The sequence below is a fragment of the Lytechinus pictus genome, chromosome 13 (genome assembly GCF_037042905.1).
Source record: "Lytechinus pictus isolate F3 Inbred chromosome 13, Lp3.0, whole genome shotgun sequence".
Classification (NCBI taxonomy): Eukaryota; Metazoa; Echinodermata; class Echinoidea; order Temnopleuroida; family Toxopneustidae; genus Lytechinus; species Lytechinus pictus.
The window spans coordinates 107826-134048 of NC_087257.1; the positions used below are offsets into that span (position 1 = coordinate 107826).

A 26223-nucleotide genomic window follows, 5' to 3' on the forward strand; every position below is an offset into this window, starting at 1 on the left:
CAGGATATTTTATTACGCTTTGGAGATTGGCCCCAACCTAATATTTGTAAACTTAGTGCATGTATGAATAATTCTTTTTCCCTTTTTTTTAAATATTTATCCCAACTTTGTCTGTTATTATTATTTCACATTTCATTTTCTTAAAATAAATGTTATGTACTTGTTACATCAAAATTGTACATTAAGTTTTATACTACTGCCCTACATCGACAGTTTTGCGTCATGACCTGGGCCTATCTTATTTTTTATTATGTTTTCTATTGACTTTGTAAATTTCTTTCCTTTATTGTGATTTCAATAAAGTGATATCAAATCAAATTGAAATTAAATTTGTCGTTCAAGATTTAAAGTACTTAACAACTAATGTTAAAACAGTAAACTGTGTTGTATAAAAAAAAAAACCGTTTTAACTGGTTAAGGAAGTTTTAAGTTTTGATACCTTTTTTAAAAACAACATAATATAATGTTGCGACAAGGATGAGGAAAAACATTTATAAATAAATATCAGCTCATTATTATGAGCAGATTTTAATTTGCCGTGCTGGTCAATATAGCTGCCGTGCTGGTCCTTGAGCTGACGTGTTGGTCCGTGTAGCTGACGTGTTGGTCCGTGTAGCTGCCGTGTTGGTCCTTGAGCTGACGTGTTGGTCCGTGTAGCTGACGTGTTGGTCCGTGTAGCTGACGTGTTGGTCCGTGTTGGTGACGTGTAGGTCCGTGTTGCTGACGTGTTGGTCCGTGTTGGTCCTTGTAGCTGACGGGTTAGTCCGTGTTGCTGACGTGTTGGTCCGTGTAGCTGACGTGTTGGTCCGTGTTGCTGACGTCTAGGTCCGTGTTGACGACGTGCTCTGCCGGCATGGTCCGTGTAGATCCGTGTGAAGATGCCGTGTAGATGCCATGTTTACAGTCATCAACGCTTAATCCGGGGCAAAACGATCCCGGACCTCCCCGGATCATGCCGGCGTTGCCGTGTTGATCCGTGAGGATCCGTTTCTATATGTGACTGGGGCTTTATGAACCTTATGAACACGGACCAACACGTGAGCTACAAGGACCAACACGGATCAACACGTCAGCAACACGGACCTACACGTCACCAACACGGACCAACACGTCAGCTACACGGACCTACACGTCACCAACACGGACCAACACGTCAGCTACACGGACCTACACGTCACCAACACGGACCAACACGTCAGCTACACGGACCAACACGTCAGCTACACGGACCAACACGTCAGCTCAAGGACCAACACGGCAGCTATATTGACCAGCACGGCAAATTAAAATCTGCTCATAATAATGAGCTGATATTTATTTATTAATTTTTTTCCTCATCCTTGTCGCAACATTATATTATGTTGTTTTTAAAAAAGGTATCAAAACTTAAAACTTCCTGAACCAGTAAAAACGCTGTTTTTTTTATACAACACAGTTTACTGTTTTAGCAGTAATTGTTAAGTACTTTAAATCTTGAACGACTTACACAATGGTACCTTAACCATAATCAAAAATGATTTCATGACATTTGCTCCCAAGGCAATTTCTCATTGGAAAAGCATGCCAAACACAAACCAGTGCTTCAAACCTAAGGGCAAGTCCACCTCCACAAAAAAGTTGAAAAATCAAACAAGAATAACACATACAGTGCGTCCCCCAAAAATGTCCCTCTGATATGCGGCTACATTACTTCAAAAAAAAAATGCATGTAACTAGGAAGCTCATATCATGTTCTAACTTCTGTTCTTCACTTTTTAGCATATCACCCCCCTTTGACCATTCTGACCAAGGAATTCCCTGATCTGACCAGGGAAATCTCCATGATCTAACCAGGCTCATCAAATCACAACCTTGAGCATGTTCAGAAGGACAAAAACAACATTTAAAGGGGAATGAAACATTTGAAGCAAGTAGGCTTGTGTCGAAACAGAAAAATCAAATAATAAGAACAAAGAAAGTTTGAGAAAAATCGGACAAATAATGAGAAAGTTATGAGCATTTGAATATAGCAATCACTAATGCTATGGATATCCTCTCATTGGCAATGCAACAAGGATGTGTGATGTCACATGTGAACAACTTTCCCTTTGATGGGCTATAAAATACCCTCAAAACGTCTCTTTTTGCTTTTTCTTATGGTGATACAAACTCTTTATCCATGATGTATTCTTTAAAAATCTGTATTACATGCCTTCCTATAAAAAGAACACATGATCTAGTGATAGATGTGATAAAAAAGGCAATTTACGTGAAAATATATACTAAAGTAATGGGGAGAGTTGTTCACAAGTGACATCACACATCTTTGTCGCATTGCCAATTTGAGGATATCCATAGCATTAGCGATCGCAATATTCAAATGCTCATAACTTTCTCATTATTTGTCAGATTTTTCTCAAACTTTCGTTGATCTGTTTCTTTGATTTGTCTGTTTTCACACAAGCTATCTTGTTCCACAGGTTTCGTTCTCCCTTAATAGTTCATTTCACGTTGATAACAGAAGATGCACAATGATTAAGACAACGGGTCACGTCTGTTTCATGCCTTATACTGCAATTTTGTTTTCATTACTTTTTTAGTTAATAAGCTACTGTGGTCAAGTTAAAGTTAATTCAATGTAACTTTTTAAAAGAAAAAAAAGTCAATTTTTTCTCAGGTTAAAGGATAAGTCCACCCCAATAAAAACTTGATTTGAATAAAAAGAGAAAAATTCAACAAGCATAACACTGAAAATTTCATCAAAATCGGATGCAAAATAAAAAAGTTATGGCATTTTAAAGTTTCGCTTCATTTCACAAAACAGTTATATGCACATCTCGGTCGGTATGCAAATGAGGAACTGGTGACATCACTCACTCACTATTTCTTTTGTATTTTATTATATGAAATATGAAATATTTTAATTTTCCCGTCATTGTCATGTGAAATGAAGTTTCATTCCTCCCTGAACACGTGGAATTCCATTATTTTAACATTTTGTGCTTCAGGCAAGGAGGTCCTAATCGTCAAATTCGTAAAAAATTGAAATATTGTATAATTCAAACAATAAAAAACAAAAGAAATAGTGAGTGAGTGATGTCATCGACTCTCTCATTTGGATGTAACTGGCTCGTTCATATAACTATTTTGTTTAAAATAAGCGAAACTTTGAAATGTCATAACTTTCTTATTTTACATCCGATTTTGATGAAATTTTCAACATCGTGCTTGTCTGATTTTTCTTAATTGATTCAAATCAACATTTTTCTGAGGTGGACTTGACCTTTAAGTTCCTTTTCGCAAAGGGTGATTAACTTGTGGATTCCCCTATTTTTCAAGCTTATTTTACTTATCCATCATTCACATTTTCTTTCCAAGTTGGTGCACTGATTCCCCTCATCAATCATCAAACAAACTTAATTTGTTTATGTTTCTTGTCCTTCTGAACATGCCCAACTTTATGATTTGATGAGCCTGGATATGATTAGGGAAATTCTGGTTTCCTTTTTTCTGGGATGCACTGTATATTGTAAACTCATACACTTCAGCCATTGCTTGGCTGAAAGACATGTATACTGGTAAATTAACAATGAATGAAATTCAATAACATGTATATGAAGCATGTACATGTATTTGGTACAAAAATATTAAAATCACTGTTTTGACTCTCTGTAACGACTATAATAGGATAAATTTTGAATGAGCCTTACACTAGTCACAAAAGAGGATTTCAACGCGTGAAGACTTTCCTTTAAAGAGGGTCACCATATTAGTCACAAAGACATAAGCTTTACTATGCACCTGCTCATGATCTACATAGAGCAGTATTACTTTAAGCGCTTACAGCTCCAAGTTTCTAATGTGTTGGAGTTCAAAATAAGGAAAATATCCAGGTCTTCAGAAAAAGATTGAAAAAATAAAATTGGAACGTAATCCATAGTAAAAATACAAAATATGGGTCCGAAATAATGTCAAATGAGAATTTTAGGTTTGTTTGGTTCATCCATTATTCACAGAAACAGTGTATAGAGAACATGCTTTTTAAAAAAGTACTGAAAAATAAGATTTACTAATTCTCCCTAAAAAACAATGTACAGTATGCCAATTAAAAATCACACAGCATGACCTTTTTAGTATTTGACTTAAAGGGGTCAATTTTTTAATGTCTGCCCACAGCTCCTCGAAATGAGTGAGTATCCTTCCTCCTTTCACCATCATAAATAATATCTGAAGTTACAAACATGCTTCACATTTCCTGAGACAGAAATAAATACAAAATATGTGAATCAAAGTACTGAGATTTTTCAGGTTTTAATGTAATTTAACAATGGCATGGGGATTTCCAATCTAAGCAGGCTTTGAAAGTTTCTTCCTTTGTTTTAACCCAAAAATTATGATAATCCAAACTACATCTGAGGAGGAAAACATTAAAAAGAAAGTCTTTCAGGTGACCATTGATCTAAACATCTGACTTTCTATGGCACGTCATGAACGATACTGTACTTACTCTACCACTACTTCAAGTTTTGTTGAAACCAGAAGCTTACAATATTATATAGGTTCAGATATAGTTCTGCTAGCAAACATGGCCTGAAATGACCTATAACTGTAGCATGACTATTGACAGCACCATAAAATGCAGGTTAAGACACTGGATTAATATCCCGAGTTACATGTAAATTGCACTCAGAGTTAGGGTGTGTTCAATGTCGATTTTCAAGTTCAAACAGAAGCTTGAATCATGATTAAAAACATGATTACAAAACTTGAATATGGGGGAAAATGGTGGATATTCAATGTCCTCCATTTCTAGTTGTATAAGTAAATGTCTTTCAGATCTTGATTCAGAGGAAATTTCAAATGCTGAAAAAGGTACGTTTGGAAATGCAATCAGCTCATATTGTTATGACCTTGAACATCGCGAATGCAACAAAAGGTATAAGCGATTTTGTTTCATTGTGAAATGACTGGGATAGAATAACACTTGTCATAAGAGTCTTGCAAGTAAACTGTAATGTTGATCTCAAAATGACCTTTGACCTTACCATGTGACCTGCGACTGCAGCATGACATGCAGGTCTCCTAACTACATCAACAATCAAAGTTTGGGTGAAAAGTGACATGCAGTTGCGGAGTTAGGTGTCATAACAGCGTCTAGCATGTAAACTTTAACGTTGACCTGAAAATGACCTTTGACCTTACCATGTGACCTCTGACTGCAGCGCATCAAGCAGGTCCCCTAAGTCCATCTGCCATCCACGTTTGGTTGAAAAGTGACTTACGGTTGCGGAGTTAGGTGTCATAAGAGAGTCTTTCATGTAAATTTTAACATTGACCTGAAAATGACCTTTGACTTACCATGTGACCTCCAACTGCAGCATAACATGCAGGTCCCCCAAGTACATCTATCATCAAAGTGTGGTCGAAAAGTGACTTACGGTTGCGGAGTTTTGTGTCATAAGGTTTGTGACGGACGGACGACAGACGACATTTGGATCCCTATGTCTCGCCTTCACCTCTGGTGGGCGAGACAAAAAGAGAGTGGGAAATTTAAGACAACTGATGTACATGTATAAACAGCTTTATATTTTTGACACTGAATGGTGCAACCTGATCTTGTTAGTGTTCTATAATCATGTTTCTAATCATGATTCATGTTGCTGTTTAAATTTGAAAAATTTACATTGAACCATGGACCTATTAGAGATGGACATTCATTAAATAGATAATGATTTCACTTACATGTGACCATCTTTGTGCTTTGAACAACATTCTCTTCATATTTTTCTACTTTCATCCTACCGTGTTCCGCCGTCAATTAGTTTAAAGAAGCAGTTCGTGATTAGACATTGATATTGCACAAACTGTATGCGCATACGATGATAAATTACCTAAATCCTGGAAAATCAATCTGCAGTTCTGGTTTACCTTTGACAATCTTAGTTCCATGTGTTTTATTTGGGAAAATGTATGTATACAGTATTTTAAGATAGATGCAAACTGAGATTAATTGTTTATTATTTATAACCCCATTTTTGTCAAATTTTTCTCCTAATATTCCAGAGATACATGGCTCATAACAAGTAGAGAGCATTTATCTCTCAATGTTATTGAGGTTATTATGTGCGTGCAGAAGTATGCGGATCAAATAATAACATTTGTATGTCATAAAATTGTTTGCTTCTTTAAATCTTAAGCATGTTGACTGAAAAATATTTTCTTACACAGGGCATCAGCCAAACAATCCAAAACCAGGAAAGTTGTACCTTTGTAAATCATCAGATACGCCTTGGTAGTCGCCATTGTTTTCATTAAGATGCACATAATCACTAGGCGGCGGATCTTGTTCGATCAAAGAAATGATAGCGTTGAATGTCCATCTCTAATAGGTCCATGATTGAACACACCCTTAGAGATGTAAAGTTAATTGTCATAAAAGGGTATATTACAACAAACAACCTTTAATATGATGGTCTTTGACAAAAAATGGATTTCTAATGGACAGCCTTCGATCTCCATGTCACCTATCAGCTAGAGCTAGTAAACAAGTGGAGTGCCTTTAGCAGTCTTGCCTGCATTACATGATTCAATATAGCAGCAGTGATGACTCTGAAAACTACTATAAAATAATTATTCACAAAACAAACCATTCACATAATGATATACATGCATATGTTCATTGACCCTAAATGACATTTGACCTTGATCATGTGACCTAAGACTTGTTACTGATACTTGATTACCCTTATGTCCACATGTTATTAATTACATACTGTATATCCATCCATAAACTTACAAAGTTATGAAGGCAATTCAACCATTACCCCAACATGGCCAAAGTTCATTGACCTTAAATGACATTGACTTTAGTCATGTGACCTGAAACACACACAGGATTTTGAGTGATACTTGATTACTCTTATGTCCAAGTTTTATGAACTAGATCCATAAACTTTTAAATTTATGATGGTAATTCAACAAATACCTCAAACTTGGGCAACGTTCATTGACCCTAAATGACCTTTGACATAAGTCATGTGACCTGAAACTCAGGCAGGATATTTAGTAATCCTATCCTTACATCATTTTTAGGTTATGATACCATTATAAAAACTTAACCTTACGTTAAGATTTTGATGTTGGTTCTCCCAACATATTTGACGTCAAAATTTCATGAACTAGGTCCATATTCTTTCTTAGTTATGATGTCACTTAAAAAACTTAATCATTGGTTAAAATTTGATGTTGACGCCGCCACTCCAGTCTCGCTCTGCGCTATGCAGGCGAGACAAAAATGGCAGTTCCATACAAAATTCTTTCTTCACAAACACCTTGCATGGTATCCATTGAATTATATTTCATTAACCCTACAAGAAAATGTACCAACTAAAAATAAATTGTTTCTTTTTTTCTAAACAAATGACAGGATGCTAGAGTTTTAGAAACAGACAAGACCAAAGTTACAATTGAATGCATGAAGTATGATTAATCTTTAAATGAGACATCATGGATAATAAAAATTTAACCATACCCCAACAATATCACAATGACAAAATCATCTATTGTACATTAATTCTTGCTACAATAATATATGCTGTTGGTTGGTTGGTGTTTGTTTTAACAGCATTTGCATTCTAAAAGAATATTTACGCCTTTTCTGATTGTATATTTTTGATTATATATTCAGAATTGTTTTCCTTCAATTTTTTTTCTATTAAAAACAAAACCAAAAGAGAAGTCAGTAGAAAGAGTATAAGTTGCAAAAACAAAAATAAGTATGATTAAAGGTTGTATGAATACAAGCCTTAGTCTATTTCAAAGTTATCACATATGATTTTTCTTAAAGGCTCAGTCCACACAAATAGCAAGTTAAATTCAAATATTATATACAATTTACTTTTGACACATTCCCATTATCTTAGAGAGGCTCTTTACCAATCAACGTTTACAAATCTCGTCTGGAAAGCTCCCTCTACAAACATATCTACATGGATTTGATAAACATTGATTATTTGCTTCAATTGAAAAGAATTCTGTGAGAGGTTTTAAATACATGTACCTGCACTGATACAACTGCGGAAGTCTGGAAAGTTATGCACAGAAAGAACATTCACATAAAATGTATCGCAAAATTCATACACAAATGGCAGACAGAAAATATGAATTTGAAATTGGCTAAATATTGCCAATATCTTGCCATTTTTACAGAATTTTCTGTTAACTTCTGGATCAGGAGGAAGAAATAATGTTACAAAATACTTATACTAAAATAATAATGTAAATTAAATATAGCAACTATGTTACCTGATCGTTAGCAGTCATCATTAAAAATTGGATAATAAAATGTTTCACTTATTAAAGAAACATGGTATTAAGCACTTTATGAAATATTACATGATTATTGATTATTATAAGCCCACTTCAATTAACATTACCACCAATATTTTGATAAACTACCTGTTGAAACTCACAAAAATGAATCATATTACACCTACTAGGTGCCTGGAGGCCATCCAAGAAACATGCCACCTATGACATGGATATTCAAGCAAGAGTAACCATTGCAGCCATGTTTACCACAATTCACCACTACACGATAACCATTTCTGTCCATTCCCAATTGCTCGGCAACCTTCGTAGCAGTGAATATCATCTTACCAAGAATCTGAGTATAATTGGTGAATAGGGAAAATGGTTAGAAAAAAACAAAACTGTTGCCATTGAATTTTAATAAAAAAATTAAAAGAACAAGTCTTGAAAATAACTTTTTATTTTTTTTAGCATAGATTTCAGATCCTACAAAGACTGCAGAATGTATATACATGAATCACATCCTGCAAACAGCTTGTGAAACTCTCATTAAAAGAAAAATAACTAATTTTAATTCGTCATGAGGACGAATTAGGTGATCTGTCTCTGATTTCATGATCAGGAAAACAATCAGCATGTTTATTGAGATCAATATGATCATCATGATGAAAACTGAACTTCTCTTACGAAAAGAACGTGTTGAATACTCTTGAAAAAGAGGGAAATTAAAAAGTTGTGTGAAATAGTGTAGGTCATACACATATTGTACAGGAACATTGTACATTAAAAGGGATTTTAATCTCTTTTATTATCCAATGTTTTATTTAATATACATTGTAATGGTCATAAAGGACCATTTGTGAAAAGTTGAAAAAAAAAAAAAAAAAAAAAAACATTCTCATGTTCACCCCGGCCCCCTGGGCTCGAACCCTGGACCCTGAGGACGCAAGGCTCATGCCTTACCCATTGAGCTACACACTTCCCATAGACTTACACATAAGCAAAACAAGAGGATCTCAAATCCAATTTTGCAAGTGAAATACGGGCATGATCCCGGCATCTGATCGGAAAATGGAGACCACATTATCGATAGCTTACAATTTCAGCTACAACATAATCCAAGCTCAGAGAAAATCAACAAAAATAAATGGAGATATGGCTCGCGAAAAAGAGGAATGTAAAATCCAGTTTGGAGAAAAAGTCATTTCCCATAGAGATTGCACACAAAATGAGCGAAAATGACAAACCCCTATAAATCGACATTTTAAGGAATAATCCGTTCCTTAAAATGTAAAAATGCCAACTCATTAGATAGAGTGAGTCCTCGGCTACAATATATAAGAAACTGAGCGAAAAGTGAACAATATTTAGGGAGTTAGAGTCAAATTTGCATAATTATGATGACGTCATAAGTAGCAAAATGGGAATTTTGAGTTCCGACGCCATTTTGATGACGTCATGATAAAATTTCGGGTCAAATGTGACATGAAATCATATCTCCCTTCCATACTCTATTCGAATATGAAAAAAAATTGGGGGTCAACGGACTACCTGAAGAGCTATAATGAGTTTTGTATATGCATGTTTTTGCACATATATTGTCTATGGTTAGTGCGCGCGCGCGCGCTGTAAACTTTGATGGAGGCTAATTCCGTTACTACTTGTCGTAGAAGGTTGATCAAGGTATCAAATTACTCAGAATTATATTATCAATGCATTGATATTTAAAAAATTCCGATCCTATGTTGTATAGTGCCGATACGCGCGTTGTCGCGCGCGTAACCGTGCGCGCGCGCAAATTTTTGAAATGCTTAAAATGACCTGATTCGTACTCTACTTCGGTCAAAAATTGATTTTGAGCATTTTAAAATTTTGACGCGCGCGTACGCGCACGTCATAACCTTTACATGACCTTTAATGACATGGACAGTTGACCCTTGACCTGAATTTAATGTGATGTAAATATTGTTAATTTTTTAAAATTGATAATGAAGATATGATTGATAGTGTGATTTTACAAAATGGCGTCTAGATGACGTCATGACGACCTTTTGACCTTGAACTTGTTTTATATACATCACATGATAAAACCCCATATCTGATAATATTCTGAAAATAATTGATGATGTAGATTTGGAGATTTGAATAATATATGTGCAAAAACATGCCTATACAAAACTCATTATAGCTCTTCAGGTAGTCCGTTGACCCCCAATTCCCATTTTGCTACTTATGACGTCATCATAATTATGCAAATTTGACTCTAACTCCATAAATATGGGTCAATTTTCGCTCAATTTCTTATATATTGTAGCCGAGGACTCACTCCATCTAATGAGTTGGCATTTTTACATTTTAAAGAACGGATTCCCCTGAAAATGTTGATTTATAGGGGTATGTCATTTTCGCTCATTTTGTGTGCAATCTCTATGGGAAATGACTTTTTCTCCAAACTGGATTTTACATTCCTCTATTTCGCGAGCCATATCTCCATTTTGTTGGGTCGGTTTTCTCTGAGCTTGGAGTATGTTGTAGCTGAGATTGTAAGCTATCGCCAATGTAGTCTCCATTTTCCGATCAGATGCCGGAATCATGCTCGTATTTCACTTGCAAAATTGAATTTGAGATCCTCTTGTTTTGCTTATGTGTAAGTCTATGGGAAGTGTGTAGCTCAATGGGTAAGGCATGAGCCTTGTGTCCTCAGGGTCCAGGGTTCGAGCCCAGGTGGCCGGGGTGAACATGATAATTTTTTTTCTTTTTTTTTTCTTTTCAACATTTCACAAATGGTCCTTTATGACCATTACAATGTATATTAAATAAAACATTGGACAATAAAAGAGATTAAAATCCCTTTTAATGTACAATGTTCCTGTACAATATGTGTATGACCTACACTTTTTCACACAACTTTTTAATTTCCCTCTTTTTCAAGAGTATTCAACACGTTCTTTTCGTAAGAGAAGTTCAGTTTTCATCATGATGATCATATTGATCTCAATAAACATGCTGATTGTTTTCCTGATCATGAAATCAGAGACAGATCACCTAATTCGTCCTCATGACGAATTAAAATTCTAGTTGATTTTGAATTTATTATGGTGTAGGAGTCCTTTTCTCAAGTTCACTTAAAAAAGTACTTGCTTTAGCTGCAAGATTGAATTATAGATAAGTAGGGCATCGTCATGTGGGTATAGTTAGAGTTACATGACATCATGACTGATAACCTTCAACTCCAACTATTCAAAGTTTGCATAATTTCCACTTCAATGCTATTCAGTTGAATTTTTTACATGTTTGCCACACATGTATTTATTTAATAGGATTTTAAAAAGTTATTCAAAGCATTTACTGTACCATTATATCAGTCTCTTTTACATCTGACATGCCTGAGATCCATCTCTTGGAAACCACATGGAAATGATCAGGAGCTACCTTATTGTGAGCATAAAAGGCTAGAACCTGAAGAAATAAAAAAACGTTGAAAATAACATTTTGTTAACCAGCATGAGCCAAACTTATCAGGGAAGTGTTCTATGTGACAAGTTTACAAACAATTATTTTCACCAATAGCATTGGCAGCGAGCACCTGGGCCCGTATTCCATAAACGAGATAAGCATGCTTAAGTCAAAAATCTAAGCATTTTGTCTTAGTTTTCTCTCTAAGACAAAATTCTTAGCCAAAACGCGTATTCCATAAAGAATTGGCTAAGAATTTTTGCGCGACTAAGACAGATTTAGGATAAATGGCCAAGTAACTTTTCTTAAATATGCAGAGTCTGTATTCCATAAATTCTACATGGCTAAGAATTTTGCCCTAACTTTAAGACAGTTGTGAGCTGTCTTAAATTTGGTTGCCGTATAGCATAAACAGGAAAGATGGCAGCTTTCATCCACCGCCTGCACCACAACCAGCATGAAATGAGACGGTATTTGGCAGACAGACGAGTTCATCCCTTGGATACATATACCAATGCTGAACTTATCCAACGCTATCGATTTGACAGGGAAGGTATTCTTTACATCACCAATCTCATTTACACATAAACACGGGACTAGGGTATATTGTGGTATCAATAACTTGGAAAGAAAATTGTGAAAACAGAAATTATGCACTTACCACGATTATATGGATGTAAGTCTATCGTGTGGCAGTATCCCGACATCGAGGCACAGACTGGAACCTCAAAAAAACGAAAAGTTCTGTCGCGATACCTCTCCTAATTCTTTCAAAATTAATAACAAAATGGCCGATCGAGACTGGGTAGAAGGAGAGAACTTTTCATTTTTGTGAGGTTCCAGTCTGTGCCTCGATGTCAGGATACTGCCACAAGATAGACCTTCATCCATATAATCGTAGTAAGTGCATAATTTCTGTTTTCACAATTTGATTTCCAAGTTATTGAGACCATAGTCCCGTGTCTATGTGTAAATGCACGGTGGACTCCTGGGCTCCGGTACCAGGTAAAAATGGAAGAGGTAAAAATGGCAGAGGTAATAATGGCAGAGATAAAAATGGCAGAGGTAATAATGGCAGAGGTAAAAATGGCATAGGTAAAAATGGCAGAGGTAATAATGGCAGAGGTAAAAATGGCAAAGGTAAAAAAATGGCAGAGGTGAAAATGGCAGAGGTAAAAATCGCAGAGGTAATAATGGCAGAGGTTAAATTGGCAGAGGTAAAGATGATAAAGATAGGCTACGTCATACTAATTGTCATCCTTGACCGGACTCTTGTCGACGAAATGGGCAATAAGAACTGATTAAATATTATGTTGTGTTTCGTCATTTGAGGTCTATACTCAATCATTTTCTTGCCAAAATGATTTCAATTAGTGACTGATGAAAGGATCTTAAGTTCGTAAGCAGAGCAGCGCTTCACATGCAAACCCAACATTTTTTTTTAATGTAAACACCAATGTGTGCAGCCATTAACCCTCAAGTTCGGGTCTACTTCGGACTACTTTCATAATTTAACCCGGATAACAAAAAAATAACCGAACATTCTGTAATAAAAGTAATTTTCTTTATTTCCACATCATGATGGATCATGATGAATAGATCATGTCACTGGCGGATCCAGGGGGCACAGCCGGTCGGTGCCCCACCCCTTGAGAGGTAAAATTAAAATCTTAGCCAATATGCGGTTCCAACTCAAGTGTGCCCCCTCTTTAAAGCGAGGAAGTTTTTTGCTTGCTAATTATTTTTTTTGGACGAATTACCTTAAGTTGTAGGTGGAAAACTTTTTTGCGTGTCATTTTTCAGGAAAATGTGCCCCCCCCCCCTTGGAAAATCCTGGATCCGCCCCTGATAAATGTGATACGTATAATTAAATGTAAAAGATACAATTAATGTTCAGTCTCTAGAGCAATATCTCGTTGCAGCTAGTCCAAGTGGATGTCAGGTTCCCAACCTAGTGTATATGGTAACTGTTACCACATGGATTTTTAAATGTGTAGCGAATTAAGGATTCAAATTTATGGGTGTTTCTTATATAGGTACCATTCTCTGGGGCTGTTTTGAAGAGGTAGTTCGCCCTAATGAATAATAGAAATAGCAGAAAATATATTGGTTAAGGTCTGAGGAAAAATCCTTCAAAGATCAAGAAAGTTATCAAGTTTTAGTCTGTGACGTCATATATGGGAAGCTGCCCCATGACATTTTATGCACTACAAAACAGTTCATAACTGTAAAAAAAAATATTTCAGGAGCGTAAGTGAAATGATTTGTCTCTTGATATATACTGAAGATACAATAAAAAACATTTTGATTTTTTTTTCTAGAAAATTACATTTCATTAATCTTTTTATACACCAAATATGGGAAAACTGCTCTCAAATGACGTCATCGTTAAACATAAAAGTATAGTTTCTTTAATCTTTGATGGATTTCCTAAAACCCTCACCAATATCATTTTAATATTTTCTGCTATTCTACAATGAAGTTTATGTGAGGTTGAGCTTCCCCTTTAATGAATTAAGTACAATTGCAATCTAGAGTGTGGCTCAAATTTGAATATTAGTACAGCAATTTGACATGAGAAGGCCGTCCAATAAAAACCATTTTGATTTTTTTTTCTAGAAAATTAAATTTCATTAATCTTTTTATACACCAAATATGGGAAAACTGCTCTCAAATGACGTCATCGTTAAACATAAAAGTATAGTTTCTTTAATCTTTGATGGATTTCCTAAAGCCCTCACCAATATCATTTTAATATTTTCTGCTATTCTACAATGAAGTTTATGTGAGGTTGAGCTTCCCCTTTAATGAATTAAGTACAATTGCAATCTAGAGTGTGGCTCAAATTTGAATATTAGTACAGCGATAAAGAGGGGGGCCGATAACATAAATAATAATTCACTCACTATACACATATAAACTTCACACCGGGAGAAAGCCTTACCTTATTCTTGTTATCTAGCTAGGCACTGTGACAGCTCTCTTACAACAGGTCCGCTACGACCGGGGGTTGGGTATGGAATGATGTGTTTGAGTCGAGTGTGTACGTATCTCGCTGTTCGTTCGTCCCGCCGGTGGGTCATGTAACATTGTGTGCTTAATTACGAGTACTACTAATCCCCTAACACCATACTTCCCCCCACCCTAAAAAAATTTGGGTGGCCTATTTTCTACATATCTGAACATACTTAACATAAGGTATAACTCAACTGAACATAAGGTAACCCTAAACATAAAATCATAAAATATACATCAACGTACATTTGTTTTTCCTTTTTTTTCTTGATCATATCTTTTTCTTTCCTTTTTTCGTATTCTTTGATCTTTTTTCTTTCTTTTCTTCTTTTGTTTACTTTTTCTTTTCTCCTTCATTTTTTTTTCTGTGATCTTTTTTCTTTTCTTCTGTAATCTTTTTATTTTCTTTTGAGATCTTTTTTTCTTTTCTTTGTGATCTTTTTTCTTTTCTTATTTTTTTTCTTATTTGTTCATGAACATAAATATAACACAAATACATACATCAATATATACATTGTACATCATTATCAATCATAAAATATATTCTTACCTTGTCTCTGCCTTGACATAAATTAAATAAGCTCACTGTGCTTATCTATGTACCTAAGTAAAAATAAACAAATATTTAAATCAATGAATATATACATATAGGGTGTGATCAACCAACTAACTTATCTATTTTTATTAATATATAAACAATAAGGGATGCATACAAAATTAATTGGGTAATAAATTATAGGTGAACTTATAGGCATCCATTTTATATTGCTTGCATGCATTGAAATACACATCATATAAAATAAATCGATTTGCACAGTGGCAGGCAGAGACAGGTGCGAGGGAGTAGCATTGCCCGTTATTCGAGGCAATAGAGCTCCCTTGCTTTAATCTGCCATAACCAGGATTGATAATGAATTCAAGATGGACACGTTCCAAGGGGGCGCTCGCATGAAAACGTTTCGTAGGATGCCTCCCAGAACGGGTCGCTTTCTTGTTTTACAAGTTACACACCTGGCTATATGCAGATGTGAGTGTCTTCCGACATGCCGTATCGGTATTACCGAGAGCTACCGATCCCAGCATGCCCTGCTGAAGGAGGATCATGACTAAGCCGGATGATGTAATGTCTTAGTGATTCAGGAATCATCATGACATCACGCTCATCCTTCTCCATCAAGATAACTCCTTCTCTATAAGGTAGAAGAGTTCCCCGTTTGTCCACAAAAACTTTCCCTCTGGCGGGAGGAGAAACAGAGTCTCTTCAGCCGGCTCTTTCTTGTCTGTTAACCACTTGCAGGGGGGCTCGAGGATTTGGTCTGGTTCCGCTTGATCTTGACGATATTTTCAGAAGGCGGTTCCTCTGCCACCTCAGCCGGGTCAACTATTCGGATCTCAAATGAATTGGCTTTGTTGAAGGATATTTCCTTGCACATTACAGGGAAAGATTCAACAGCCGCCACATTTGGGACCCTTTGCCTTTGACTTAATGGCACATCATTCTCTACTCAATCGACAAAGTGTACCAATCTATTTCTTTTTAAGTAGAAACCTTCTCAACTCCTGTTCCCCTGGGGCCAACCCCTCAATAGAGCGGCTCCAGGGATCCAGAAGGTGAAGAGTAGATCCGATTCATGAGTATCCACAATGGGACACATTCTGAAGGTTCTACGTCAGGTCCTACACTCAAGACTTATAAGCCTCCCCAATCATATCACATTGTTTATGGATCTTCTCTTTGTATGATTGGTAGGTCGTTACCATTCATAGTTAAGATAGCATTTGGGATGCTAATATTGGCATTGTGTTTTTGTAACAAGTCAACGCCAAACAACATCTCATCTGCTATCGGAGCTACATAAATCTTCTCGCTGAGTATATTTGGGTACCCAGCTTGATATTGATAGGCCCTACCACCATGCCGTCCATTGTCATGTCTCGGCCAGCCCCCTTAAGGATTACACGCTTAAGGATGGGCGGCCGAGGCTGGAGGCATTTGAATAGCCTATCTGATATAATGGTGACAGCTGCCGCAGTGTCCAAAACAGATGTAATGGGCTCTTTGCCAACTGTCAACCCAACACTCAATGTTGAAGTAGACACAATTCTACAAATGACTACTTAAATATCTTAATCTTTAACCTCACCAGGAATGTCTGGTGGCCATGGTGGATTCCTCCAAGGAACATCTATTACCTCAGAGAATTTTGGGCTCCCTGGACTTGCTTGTGAGTCCGGTGCCCGCAAGCGGCCATGGTCTTGTTGCATGAGACTGTCCTTTAATGGAATGGAGATGGTGGGGGTGGGGATCTGTGATCGGATCGGGGATTCCCCATCTCCTCCGATCCCTGTCCATTTACCTCCTCCTCGAAGGTGACAGCCCTAAGTCGTCTGTTCTGAGCAGGCGATCTCCCTCTGGGGCAGGCCCTACTGAAATGGCCTTCTTCCCCACAGTTGAAGCAGCCTGCGAAGTTTCGCTGCCGATCGTTTGGTGGAAGGCCCGAAGATGGTCTTCTGCCTCCTTCTGACCGATCCGGCGTTCTATTAGAGGTATACCTCGGCCTGTCTGATGTACCTGGAGCTCGACCAGAGGTATACTTTGGTCTGTCCGGTGTTCCCAGAGCTCGGCCGGAGGTATATTTTGGTCTTTCAGGTGTGACAGGGGCACGGCCGGAGGAGTAACTCGGCTGGCCTCTTGACACCGACAAAAGTTCTTTAGTACTCCGAGACAGATCCGTGATTGCAGCAACCATCGAATCCATCTTGGAGGCCCACATTGCATTCTGAGCCTCCAGAGCACTGATTCTAGCCTCAAGGCTAGAATTTCCTTTGGTGGCAGCTTCCGGAGGAGACGACTCTTGTACCCTGAGTTCATTCTTATCTTCTCCTACAGAGAGCTGCCTTACCTCGTTTCTCAGCCTAGGGCCATGCTCCTGCATGGTCTTCTGGGTAAACTGAAACCATTTGTACTTTGTCATGGCTTCATCTAATGTCCCAGGCCGAGAAGTCAGGACATGATGCCCTGCATCTTTGTCTTGGGCACCTTGGCAGAACCTTGCCACTACAAGTTCTTGGACGAACTTGTCAGGTAGGCCTACGAAGGCCTGACCTGCAAGGGTCATAAGCCTATCTGCCCACTTGATGATGTCTTCATCCAAGCGTTGAAAAGCCGATTGAAATTGCATCCGAGTAACTTCCGGCTCCTCCTGGAGAGCGAATCACTTCTCCAACTTGGTAACCAAGTCAGAGAAGGCGATATTTGGATTGCTCTCCTGGATAAGGGCCATGAACTTACTGGCTTCGGCCTCCAACGCCAGACACAGCTGATATTTCTTGTCTGCATCAGACATGCCATGTCTTTCAGTGTAAAGTTGGAACTTTGAATAGAAGGCCGCCCAGCTTCCTTTGCCGTCGAACGAAATAGTCTTCGGCAAAGGGGTTGGTCTAGAAGGGGGCCTTCTGTCGTCATATTCCGGTACCACATATCTTGAGGCCGAAGTAAGTCTGGTGACGCGGGGCGGCTGATTTCTTGTTGGCAGCCCCAAGTACCCAGGACTTACTGATGGCCTTGTGGTGTTTCTATTTTCACTGTATACTGGGCCTCCATGTCCATCTCCTTGAGGTCCAGCGCCTTGATACACAGGGTTGCTACCCCCATATTGCAAGTCACATGGTCCTTGGGGAGAGGTTTGCGGGGCCACAGTGTTAGGATAGTGTGGCGGATATCTGCCTCCAGCCCATGGTGGGCAATACCCACCGTAGGCGGCAGCAGGGTTGCAGTATGGAGGAGCTGGCTGTCCAGTTCCTCCGAATGGCATCATCTGCATCATCCTAAACATCACGCCATACATTTCCTCGTACTGTGCTTGTGTAAAGTGTGGAACGGCCTGTGGAAAGCTATGTGGAGGTGTCTGGGTAGTTTGGTTGGTCATTGCTGGTCGGCCACCCTGAGCTCTGGGAGCCTGACCAAGCGACTCTACTTGGGCATGAGGACCAAATTGGAACTGGGGTCCTGGTGGGGAAGCTACCTGGGCACGAGGACCACATTGGAACTGGGGTCCTGGTGGGGTAACTTGGTGGGGACCCTGTGGTGGGAACAGGCCATCGTTCCATCCTGAAAATCCAAATTGATTTGCCCAGAGGGACTTAGCCCTATCTTCTGGAGAGGCCTAAGGCTGCTGAGTAGAAGCGCCACCTGGCCTCCCCCCTGTGAAAAATGAGGGGGCCTCCCCGTCCTGTGTCTGAGAAGACTGGCCTACAGCACCCCGAGTGCTATGTGCACGGGTGTGCTGTGGCCAAGCCTCAAACGCCTGGCTCACGGGGGGCTCCTTTGATGGAATCAGTGGAACGCTCGTAGAAGGCTCATCTCCTTCGGAGCGCACTTCTCTGCGGTCCACATTATGAGCCGTTGTTGTTGGCTCATAGTCAAAGGCGTAAACTAATAGTTCCGCCTTCGGTATGTAAGGTATTGACAAGAATGTATCCGGAGTAAGGTCGGCCGCCTCCCTCGCGTGTAGAATGCGGTTGGCGGTGGCCATACCCACTCCGGGCAGACTCATCAATTCCTCAGACGAACAAAAGTTGATTTTGATTCTTGGTATGTTGCTCGCCATCTTGATGTAGAAATTAATCAGTAACAAAAATTAAATTCCAAAATTGAACTGTAATTAACCCAAAATTATCCTGCAGACTACTTTGTCTTGCGGATAAAATCAAAATAAATCTGGGACAAAATTAACTTTTTGAAAAAACAATGAAAGAGAATTAACAGAACTAACCTCACAATATCCTGAGAATGTAATCAAATTAAAATCCAGAGGCTACCTTGCCTAGAAAATAAAATTCCTGTATGATTTAATTCTTAGAAAACAAAAAATGCAAACAATCGAACGCTAACTTGTTAAAAGAAAGAAATGAAATATATAGAAATAATTTCTAATAAATAAATTCTTATTATTTATTTATTTTTTTTACAAAAGTTAATATTTACACGTACAATTGGAATAATGAACAGATCTATGTACAATTTATCTAAATATATACAAAATTTATTTAATTATACAATTTATAATTAATTGTTTGAATTTGGATTTATATAAAGATCAGCAGCACAGCTCACAGCATTCACTCAACGGCAGCACCAGCAACAAAATATATTATACAACAGCAGCAGCAACAATTCAATTACACAACGGCAGCAGCAATAAACAACAAAATATTCAATACAGCAGCAGCAGCAACAATACAACAGCACAGCAACAGCAGCAAAATATTCAATACGGCAGCAGCAGCAACAACAAAATAATTAATACAAGATTGAATTTCCTTATCTCCTGAGACGTAACCAAAAAAAAATATATTCCTAACAATTAAACAACAGCAGCAGCAGCAGCAAATTTCTGGTGTTTTCTCCAAAAAACACCCAGAAATATACAAAAATAAATACTAACAACAGCAGCAGCAGCAGCGCGGCGGTCAAAGGAGAAAAGCAAATTCAGGCTTGTAATAAAATAATCAACTCACAACATCAATAATATTCAGCAATACATTCACACCACATACGGTACACAGCTCAGCTCACTCACGTCGCAAATTCACAACACCAACCCAATCAGTACACACGTCAAACACAATCAAACAATCATCAAAAGTCAATCACTCTCGGTGGCCAGAAAAAATTATCCTACGAGGGAAGAGTTCATTTAAATATATGAACAAACGGCAAAAATGTGTGGATATATACCCTAAAATAGTACAACGTATAATGTTTTGTCCAAAAAAATTCCGATTAGCTCCTGTCGAGCTAGCCGCTGAATCCCTTCAAGGCCAGCACGGCAGTGCCGATCGGTAAAAAAATAGAGTATATTTACGGAACTAAAAATCAAACTTTTTCCACCAAAAAATGAAATCTCAAACTAAAATAATATGTTACTTTTTGTTTTATTTAATATTATGGACGAAACAGAGTCAAACAGCTCAAATTAATAAAAAGCCTAAAATTTTCAAGATGGCGGCGGCTTTTTTATATTCGGCCACGGCCAACGCAGATTCTGCAACGCCGTTGGCTGTGGCGAAGTAAAGAAAATGTTTTGCCGAAAATAAAATAAAAATCGCTTTAATCCTCGTCGCCAGTAAAGAGGGGGGCCGATAACATAAATAATAATTCACTCACTATACACATATAAACTTCACACCGGGAGAAAGCCTTACCTTATTCTTGTTATCTATCCAGGCACTGTGACAGCTCTCTTACAACAGGTCCGCTACGACCGGGGGTTGGGTATGGAATGATGTGTTTGAGTCGAGTGTGTACGTATCTCGCTGTTCGTTCGTCCCGCCGGTGGGTCATGTGACATTGTGTGCTTAATTACGAGTACTACTAATCCCCTAACACCATAGCGATTTGACATGAGAAGGCCGTCCATGAGAGTCCAGAAAATATAAGATAACCAAAAGATTATTAATTTGGTGCAAACGATCTATCTATGATTTTAAAAAATATTACCCTTTCCATTATTTTCCGTTATTGTTTTTTATTTTTTGTATGGGGGTTTAAGACCATTTTAGCTATACCATTATGACCTCTGCCATTTTTACCTCTGCCATTATTACCTTTGCCATTTTTACCTCTGCCATATTTACCTCTGCCATTATTACCTCTGCCATTATTACCTCTGCCATTATTATCTCTGCCATTTTACATCTGCCATTTTTACCTCTGCCATTTTTACCTCTGCCATTTTTTCCTCTGTCATTTTTACCTCTGCCATTCTTACCTCTGCCATTAATATTATTACCTCTGCCATATTTACACCGAGCCTGGGTTAGCGTGCATGATGCAGCTAGCCCGGCGGCCGTGTCGTCGGGTGCGCTCACGCAGAGGTGATGGTCGGACAGCGCTCTGCGGCCGCTTTTCGCCAAAATTGCAGCTCATTGTAGCAAATCAATGCGATCGGAACGGCGTAACGAAAAATATGCAAAGCTTTGGAGCGGCTTTCTTTGTTCTTTTTCTCAAATAAGACAAAAATGCTATGCCTTGGAACGGAAATTTGAGTAGAAAAATGGGGGTCCCCTCCGCGGCACATACCCACTATGCATTATACTGAGTGCCCCCCCCCCCCCCGGAGCATTACGAACCCAAGCCAAATAAGGGCCGTCATCTGTCTATTGACAGGGCGTGTCGCCTGTCGGAGGGGATGCCGCGGCCAGACGAAGTCAGCGGAGCATCCCTGACAGAATTGGCTATTCATTGGTCTCGTCAGAAACTTGCGACAGGGACTCTTGTTGCCCGTAACTAAATTGAAAAAAATACGGTACCGGTACATAAATCTACTACATACCTCATCATCCTCAAATAAGCAATGTGTGAGATATTCCTTTCGTACAATCCTCTCAAATATTTTGTCATTTCCTTTTGGAATTTCCTTATCTCCTGAGACGTAACCAAAAAAAAATATATTCCTAACAATTAAACAACAGCAGCAGCAGCAGCAAATTTCTGGTGTTTTCTCCAAAAAACACCCAGAAATATACAAAAATAAATACTAACAACAGCAGCAGCAGCAGCGCGGCGGTCAAAGGAGAAAAGCAAATTCAGGCTTGTAATAAAATAATCAACTCACAACATCAATAATATTCAGCAATACATTCACACCACATACGGTACACAGCTCAGCTCACTCACGTCGCAAATTCACAACACCAACCCAATCAGTACACACGTCAAACACAATCAAACAATCATCAAAAGTCAATCACTCTCGGTGGCCAGAAAAAATTATCCTACGAGGGAAGAGTTCATTTAAATATATGAACAAACGGCAAAAATGTGTGGATATATACCCTAAAATAGTACAACGTATAATGTTTTGTCCAAAAAAATTCCGATTAGCTCCTGTCGAGCTAGCCGCTGAATCCCTTCAAGGCCAGCACGGCAGTGCCGATCGGTAAAAAAATAGAGTATATTTACGGAACTAAAAATCAAACTTTTTCCACCAAAAAATGAAATCTCAAACTAAAATAATATGTTACTTTTTGTTTTATTTAATATTATGGACGAAACAGAGTCAAACAGCTCAAATTAATAAAAAGCCTAAAATTTTCAAGATGGCGGCGGCTTTTTTATATTCGGCCACGGCCAACGCAGATTCTGCAACGCCGTTGGCTGTGGCGAAGTAAAGAAAATGTTTTGCCGAAAATAAAATAAAAATCGCTTTAATCCTCGTCGCCAGTAAAGAGGGGGGCCGATAACATAAATAATAATTCACTCACTATACACATATAAACTTCACACCGGGAGAAAGCCTTACCTTATTCTTGTTATCTATCCAGGCACTGTGACAGCTCTCTTACAACAGGTCCGCTACGACCGGGGGTTGGGTATGGAATGATGTGTTTGAGTCGAGTGTGTACGTATCTCGCTGTTCGTTCGTCCCGCCGGTGGGTCATGTGACATTGTGTGCTTAATTACGAGTACTACTAATCCCCTAACACCATAGCGATTTGACATGAGAAGGCCGTCCATGAGAGTCCAGAAAATATAAGATAACCAAAAGATTATTAATTTGGTGCAAACGATCTATCTATGATTTTAAAAAATATTACCCTTTCCATTATTTTCCGTTATTGTTTTTTATTTTTTGTATGGGGGTTTAAGACCATTTTAGCTATACCATTATGACCTCTGCCATTTTTACCTCTGCCATTATTACCTTTGCCATTTTTACCTCTGCCATATTTACCTCTGCCATTATTACCTCTGCCATTATTACCTCTGCCATTATTATCTCTGCCATTTTACATCTGCCATTTTTACCTCTGCCATTTTTACCTCTGCCATTTTTTCCTCTGTCATTTTTACCTCTGCCATTCTTACCTCTGCCATTAATATTATTACCTCTGCCATATTTACACCGAGCCTGGGTTAGCGTGCATGATGCAGCTAGCCCGGCGGCCGTGTCGTCGGGTGCGCTCACGCAGAGGTGATGGTCGGACAGCGCTCTGCGGCCGCTTTTCGCCAAAATTGCAGCTCATTGTAGCAAATCAATGCGATCGGAACGGCGTAACGAAAAATATGCAAAGCTTTGGAGCGGCTTTCTTTGTTCTTTTTCTCAAATAAGACAAAAATGCTATGCCTTGGAACGGAAATTTGAGTAGAAAAATGGGGGTCCCCTCCGCGGCACATACCCACTATGCATTATACTGAGTGCCCCCCCCCCCCCCCCCCGGAGCATTACGAACCCAAGCCAAATAAGGGCCGTCATCTGTCTATTGACAGGGCGTGTCGCCTGTCGGAGGGGATGCCGCGGCCAGACGAAGTCAGCGGAGCATCCCTGACAGAATTGGCTATTCATTGGTCTCGTCAGAAACTTGCGACAGGGACTCTTGTTGCCCGTAACTAAATTGAAAAAAATACGGTACCGGTACATAAATCTACTACATACCTCATCATCCTCAAATAAGCAATGTGTGAGATATTCCTTTCGTACAATCCTCTCAAATATTTTGTCATTGTACGAATCGAGTATTTGTTCGGCAGCCATGATTTCTTTCAATCCGTGTATACAGTACGCGTATCGTATGTACGGTCGATTTGATCTCGCATGGATTGCATGGAGGTGCCGTGGCCGAGTGGTCTAAGGCGTCTTGTCAAAAGTGTGTGTGCGTCTTTTCCTTTATATTCTACGGCGAACCCACTGAGCGTGCCATTGGCCATTTTTCTTTCCTACGGGTCAGTGCGCTTGCCATTCAAGACGCCAGCGTGCCCTTTTGCAGCGAAAATGGAAGTGTGCGCTTTTATCTTTTCTTTTGACACCCCCCGGTTGGCTCTCCGATAAGATGTTTTTGCATGAGCGCCCTCTATGTCCACGATTTCGGCGTTTTAGGCAAACTATTGAACGCCCGATCTCTAGTCACTGATCTGAATATCGTTGTGTCCTTCCGTTGGTGTGCCTAGTCGCATTGGGGTATATATTTTCCAAAGTTACGCTTTCACAATTTCTTTTGATGATTTTTCGTTTCGGGTTTCAGTATATGACAAATTTCAATTAGATTTAGATTTCATTTCTTTAATAAAACAATTACCGTTAAGATATTGACTTTCTAAAAGTAAGTATTCAGGCGTGGGTAAGATTTTTTATTTATCACACTGAGCCCACACTGTCAGCATTGTCGGGTGAAAAGGAAAAATATGGAATTGTCCTTAACATCTTTGTAAACGAAATGCGAAACCCCTCGCAAAAGATGCAATATATATCATACCTGGGTCCAAAAATGATGGCATTTAAATTTATACAAAAAAATACATACATAACATGCAAGCGTTTTTTGTGGAAAAAAGGATGAAAACTAAAGGCATCGTTGAAATTCAAATTTGAGCTAAACATAGGCCTATATCTAATTTAGCCAAAGTGCACAACAATTTTACTCTTATTATACACATGTTTAAAAATTGACATGTTAGAAAATATATATTCACACATAATACAGATGCCGTGCAAAACAAACGAATAAAGTATCATTAATTTGAACTTTAAAAACTAAATTGGATGCTCAAACAGTCATATCGGTCATTGTAGCTTAAATGCACAATTCTTGAATTTCATTGCCCGAAATTCAGAACAAAAGTACTTTCGTTACTTTGTAAGACCATTACAAACACCTTCACCTTCGAACGACATCAAAACCACTTAAAAAAATAAATATTGGAATTATCAAAGAAGTTGAGGCAGTCTTGACCATGAATTGAGTTGAGTGTTTATAAAGGAATTATAGCGTCTTCTAATGAATCCCATTCTAAACTTTGAATGACCGATGAAAAATATTTTCACCAAAATTGCAGCTCATTGTAGCAGATCAATGCGATCGGAAAGGCGCAACGAAAAATATGCAAAGCTTTGGAGCGGATTTCTTTCTTCTTCTTTCTCGATAAGAAGAAAATGATATGCTTTGGAGCGTATACAGTACGCGTATCGTATGTACGGTCGATATGATCTCGCATGGATTGCATGGAGGTGACGTGGCCGAGTGGTCTAAGGCGCCTGGCTAGGCAATCCTGTATTTTAGGGGTCTAAATTATTTTAGGTTGCTAACTTCAGGCAACAGCTCCACGACCATTGTTAACGGTAGTTCAGTAGTGCGTACGTACGTGCCGGTAATGGCGGGCCGTTAATGCCATTATAAGGGACTACTAGTATACAGCTGCACGCCTATGTAGTAGATGTAAAGTTGTATTTACCAATGGGGTATCATGCGATATATAGGGGCCAGGGGGGGGGGGTGGTATAGAATAACGGTATACTACCGTTATTCATGTCATGCTACCCCTCTTCTAAATGAACTACATTGGCTACCTGTTTCTGATAGAATACATTATCGAATACTTGTTCAAACCTATAAATCTCTGTCAACCACACTACCCTCTTTCATTTCTTCGTTATTTCATCAACAAAGATCTACATACTCTCT

At 38.5% G+C, this 26223-nt stretch overlaps 1 long non-coding RNA gene across 7 annotated transcripts; it reads right to left on the reverse strand.

Annotated features, from left to right (window-relative positions):
• Positions 1–4274: 4274 nt before the first annotated feature.
• Positions 4275–24404, reverse strand: LOC135156339 (uncharacterized). 7 transcript variants are annotated; one of them, XR_010295449.1, is made up of 4 exons: positions 24201–24404; positions 15311–15363; positions 11644–11748; positions 4275–8644 (listed from the first exon to the last, which is right to left on the reverse strand). It is a non-coding gene; the product is annotated as an uncharacterized LOC135156339 (long non-coding RNA). The 7 variants fall into 7 exon arrangements; XR_010295453.1 differs by lacking the exon at positions 15311–15363 and adding an exon at positions 23067–23243; XR_010295450.1 differs by lacking the exon at positions 24201–24404 and adding an exon at positions 20968–20982.
• Between the last annotated feature and the right edge of the window lie 1819 nt (positions 24405–26223).